At 27.8% G+C, this 6113-nt stretch overlaps 1 non-coding gene across 1 annotated transcript; it reads right to left on the bottom strand.

Annotated features, from left to right (window-relative positions):
* Window positions 1–5641: 5641 nt before the first annotated feature.
* On the bottom strand, window positions 5642–5729 carry TRNAS-GCU (transfer RNA serine (anticodon GCU)). The gene has a single exon. It is a non-coding gene; the product is annotated as a tRNA-Ser (tRNA).
* Between the last annotated feature and the right edge of the window lie 384 nt (window positions 5730–6113).

Below are 6113 nucleotides of genomic sequence, written 5' to 3' on the forward strand. Positions count from 1 at the left end.
ATTAAATAGTTTTATGTTCATTCTAGGATAACAAGATGGTTATAAATCCTTTATTTTTTCAACCCAATCGCTCTTTTGATTTTGGAAATTTGTAAAAAAAAATATTTTTATCAATATACTGCTTTTTCTACACATTCATCCCCACACTCTAATGGAGAATATCTACGAATAATTAGGATTTATAAAAAAAATCGATAATCTAATCCACTTATGGTAAAAACATTTCCCGCACCAAGCACTAATATATTTTTAACGTTTAATTAGATCGGGTAATCATTCAAATTAAGAACAGAAGCTCGTTGCTTTTTTTTGTTTCCCTATAATTGGAGCCATGGGGCTCTATCCATTTATTCAATTAACCGCAACTTTAAATTTCTTTTTTTTTGCGCGTCAAGAATTCAAACACAATTTTGGATCGATCCGATAAGATAAGAATAAAATATTCTCAGAATTCTCCATTAATACGACATGCTGCTTTTTCCATTCCTTCCTTTCAGGGTCAGTCGCGGTCTTACAAACTCTACCGATGGTATTGACGAATTCCGTTGCTTCATACAAATGTGTAAAAAATGCTAGTCGCACTTAAAAGCCGAGTACTCTACCGTTGAGTTAGCAACCCGAATCAAAATGTATAGATCTAATCGTAATCAAAAAAGAGATTGAATTTCACAACGCAATCAAAATATTAAATAAAAAAAAATATTTCTAATCGATTCTGAACATAACATAAAAATGAACATATCAGATGCAAATACAATGACGTCTAAGATAAGAATATAGATTAGGATAAAAATATAGATAAAATAAAAATTTATAGACTACCACATATTTTGTTCGTATGTTATCCATTTCTTTTTTTTTTTTAATAAATTTTTTTTTAATAAATTGATTTTTTTTTAATAAAAAAAAATAAAGACTTCTTGTATCCCAGCAAATCCAATGAACCCACCATTTGAATAAAGTAAAATAAAAAACCAAGTCTATAGAACAGAGATAAATATATACATTTATTCACGATCGGATTATATTTGTTTGATATACTGTTGTCAATATAAAAGTTAATGTTGAGAAAAGAACATAATGTAGAAAACCATAAATTGAAATAAAAAATTATTCAATATTTTCTTATTAAATTTATTAAATTTATTAAATTCAATATAATATTTAATTACTATAACTATAAATAAATAGAAATTAAAAATAAAAAAACTAATGACTTGTATTAAATTAGCACTACATATTTAATAAAGATAAATACAAAAAGGTATAGGCGTAAAAAAATTCGGAGAGAAGTATAAAAAAATCTTGATTGGGTTTACGCAATCAATATAAGTAAAAAAGTAAGCTTAAATCCCATGTTTTTTTTATGAACAAATAAAATAAATAAAAAAAAATAAAGTTAAAGTTTCAACGAAAAATAAACCATTATTGAATTAGCGATAATGTAAAATTTTATATTTATAGATCCAACTATTTCATTCATTTATTCACTTGATCTTTTTTCTATCTATCTGTCTTATATGAATTTATCTCACTAAAATAAAAATAAATTTTTGTCGTTATAGACGACGACATCTTATGGTAGTAATAATAAATTGAGTAGGAATAGAGCAAGAGAGGGGGAGTTGTATAGAAAGGGTTATGCAAAGTTATATACAAGTCACCCCCTCCCCCCTTTTTTTTATTTATTGTATTTCATTAATTGAATTTAATCTGTTAATTAAGAGAAAGGTCCATAAAAACTCCCGCCTTCTTTGAAATGTCATGAACAGTTCCCGTAGGTTGAGCGCCCTTTTCAAGGAAATATAGAATAGCAGGAACATTTAAATAAGTTTGATTCTTTATCGGATCATAAAAACCCACTTTCCGAAGATCTCTTCCTTCTCTTCTGGATCGAACATCAATTGCAACGATTCGATAAACCGCCCATTGGGATAGATGTAGATGAATAATACCCCCCCCCCTAGAAACGTATAAGAAGTTTTCTCCTCGTACGGCTCAAGAAAATTAGAAATTATGTCTATATATAGAATTTATAATTAATGTCAAATAGATCCATCAAATCATCAAATCAATTAAACTATGATTTAAGTACTTTTTCTTATTCTTGCCCGAAAAAGAAAAAAATCATTCGTATTCACATCCTCCTAACTCAAGTTGGATAACTCTCAAATAATCCAAAGGAAAACCTTTAGGCATTTCCTTTATTGAGCGGTCTCTAACCACGCATTTTTTGTCTGTCTCCTTTAGAATTTATTTTGATTCTTCATTATGATCTATTTTTTGAGACAACTGAAAACGGTATTTACTTGTTCCAGGATTCTTTATCGTTGCCTTGAATCGTTGGGTTTAGACATTACTTCGGTGATCTTTAATCATTTAAAAAAATGGCAGCAACATACCATTTTTGCAATTTCTTTCTATCAAAGAATCATACAAATGGTTGATTCCCATGTGATACACTTTTGATCGAAAGAGTTTTACCAATTCCAATAAATTTTCGTTATGAATTTGAAACTTGTTAGAATTGGATCCTTTCGATTTCTATATCGAAAATATACTTACGAAGTTGTTTCAACTTATTAATTAACACTAACCCTAGATCCATGTCCCTAAAAAATGAATCAATACTTTTTACTCGAGCTCCATCATGATCATGTACTATTTACATCGCAACCCTCAAAAAATGAGGTTTTTCCAGTGGAACAGAACAAACGATGTCGAGCCAAGAGCACCCTCATTCCTATATAATTAATATAAAAAAATGGTGGATGTAAGAATCCACAACCGACCATATCCTTCAAGTCGCACGTTGCTTTCTACCACATCGTTTTAAACGAAGTTTTACCATAACATTTCTCTAGTAGGTTGCTGTAACCAGTATGTAATTGATTCAATTATGGAATCATGAATAATCATTGGTTCGGTCGGTACATAGTAATCTATACTTTTATGAATGGGTAGTTTCTGAAGAAGTCTCAACAAGAATTCAATTTACCCCATATAATATATCTATTTTTTTCTTTTTTAATTTATTAATTTAATGGGGTGGGGAATAAAGACTGATGTAAGGAAGGATTGGGGTTGTTATTATTTTTGATAAATCATAATCGAAAGAAAAGAACTAGGAGATCCCCATATCTATCATATAGACTAAACAAATGTTTCTGAAAGTAATTATTGAAATAAAATAAAGTTTTCAATGAAATAGAACGATAACAAGACATACATATAAGCATTTCCTCATTTTCTGCGTAGTTTATTTGACCTGAAAAATTCAATAATCTTTCTGCAATTTTTACCTAAGGTAATGTAATAAGGTAAAGTGAATAAGATAATAGATTTTGTCTCAATTGTTACATAGATTTACAATTATTCATTAGAATTAGAGAAACCACAAAATACTTAAAAACGAGGTTCAAAGAAAATACATATGTTACGTATGTAACTTGATTGTTTTTTAATGATACTCGGACAGACGCAGACATTGAAATTGGTATTTTTCGTTGACGATTAACTCCTATCTACTCCGTCAATTCTATGAAGATGATGAATCATAAATCAAAAAAGAATCCTATATTATATGTAGTTTAGGGAGTGCTAGACTATTTTGTATAAATGCAAGTTAAAACAAGTCCAGATTAAGTCATTGCTCCTATTTTTTTTTTACTTTAAACCAGTTAATCCTATTGATTATTGATTATTGATTGAAGTTAATTAGTACCCCAATATCAAACGAACACCCGCGTTTATAATTTATAAATCCACAGAAAATTAATAATCAGACTGCACCACCATTTAAAGTTAAAGTATAGGGAAAAAAGAAAGAGAGGCTTTCGCATTTATATTTAGAATGCATCATTGAAAATTCCAATGGATATAAGAAGTAAGGCTTTTTTTTTATTTTTATGAGTAACTAATTTAAATATGAAAGGTATGGACATAGAATGAAAAGCCCGTCCCCGGATCTTTTTTTTTATATTATAATAAAAACTCTTTTCTTTTGATCTATGTTCCCATCTTACTTGGATACAAATAGATTCAATTACATCTGTGTGTTATTTGGTGTTATTTGAACACGATTAAATTTGCGAAAAAGATATAATTCAGATAAGAATTAATCATTATAAGAAAAAAGAATCATATTCTATCCAATATTATTATACTCTTAATAAAAAAAAAAAAAGACAATCTTTTATTCTGATATAAAATCGGTATTATGATACGACATATATAATCTGATATGATATATATAATAAGTATGCTCTGGGACGGAAGGATTCGAACCTCCGAATACCGGGACCAAAACCCGTTGCCTTACCACTTGGCCACGCCCCATTTTATATTTCTATTCGACATTAATAAACACTAATATTCTTATTAGTTGTTCGTCAATTATAGTCTAAATATCTATAGAATAGATTGTTACTAGGATTTTGATACATTTAGATATAGAATTAAACGAAATTTATTGATCATTACATATAATTCAATTAAGATATTGTATGAAAGTATGATTTCTTCTATTCTCTTTTAATTTGAGAATTGAAGTATTTTTGGTTGAGTTAGTTCAAATCAAAGAAAAGTTTTTTGGTCTACCTTATTTTTATTTTTTAATTTTTACTCATTTTTTTTATATAACTTAAACTTAAAAAAAAAAATAACATTATATTATTAAATTATTAATTTTATATTATTAATAACAATAACTCATATTAATAACTCAATCAAAATAAATACAATTATCTTCAAGAACAAAACAAAAAAACAAAACGTTTGTTATGCTTAATATCTTTAGTTTGATCTGTATCTGGTTTAATTCTACTCTTTCTTCAAATAGTTTTTTCTTCGCCAAATTGCCCGAAGCCTACGCTTTTTTGAATCCAATCGTAGATTTTATGCCAGTAATACCTGTGCTATTTTTTCTCTTAGCTTTTGTTTGGCAAGCTGCTGTAAGTTTTCGATGAGATTTTGAATACTGTCCTAGAAAAATTCATGATTTATTATAAAAAAAAGATTCTAACAATTGATAAGATCGGATAAGTCTTATAGTATAAAGCTTCAATTCAAATATTGAAATTCTTGTATCGCCACGATAAGTCTGGAGATCACCCATTTACTAATTCGGACCCTTTTTTTACATTGAAAGAACCTATTAGAGTCCCCCACAATTAGATATTGTGGGTATGCAAAAAATTTTGTTAATGAAAGACTTGACTCATATTACATTACAAATGAATTTATGAAAATTCCTTTCTATTTCTTCTATTTCTAGCTTTATAAAAACCATTTTTGGTGTCAAAATGCGGTATATGTGGTATAAAAATGGAGAATCTATTCTCTTTTTTTCCAAAAAAATGATCTTGGAGATTGTGTAATGCTTACTCTCAAACTATTTGTTTACACAGTAGTGATATTCTTTGTTTCTCTCTTTATCTTCGGATTCCTATCTAATGATCCAGGACGTAATCCTGGACGTGAAGAATAAAAAATAAAGTTTTTGTTTTCCTTGCTCGATTTTTAAATGTTCTTAGGATTTTATTTATTCCACATCTTTAACTATTAAATAAAAAAAATAAAAAAAAAAAAAGACTCGTCGAAATTGAAAGATAAATAAAAAATACCACGTCATTGACAAAAGCGGAAAGAGAGGGATTCGAACCCTCGGTACGAAAAACCCGTACAACGGATTAGCAATCCGACGCTTTAGTCCACTCAGCCATCTCCCCCAATCGAAAAAGGATAATTACTATGTTACATTACACAAAAAGTAAGGTTTGAAAAAAGAGTCTTTCTTTCTTTTATACCATACCTCTTATTTTTATTTTTTATATTCTTTTTATTATATATAATTATATAGTATCTAGACATATAAAATATAAAAAATATTAAAAAATATAGAAACTAAAAGTAATTCCATTGAGATAAAGTAAGGGCTCGAAAGAGATATCTCCAATCCACTATTCCAATGAATATAAATTATAATTCTATAATTATATATATATATATTATAAGTAATAATAGTAATAATATATATTATAAGTAATAAATTATATATTACTACTATATAATTTAATATATAATAAAAGTACCTCTTTGATTTCGTCTCCAAG

This window comes from Corylus avellana, unplaced genomic scaffold (genome assembly GCF_965113065.1).
Source record: "Corylus avellana unplaced genomic scaffold, dhCorAvel1.hap1.2 HAP1_SCAFFOLD_171, whole genome shotgun sequence".
Lineage (NCBI taxonomy): Eukaryota > Viridiplantae > Streptophyta > Magnoliopsida > Fagales > Betulaceae > Corylus > Corylus avellana.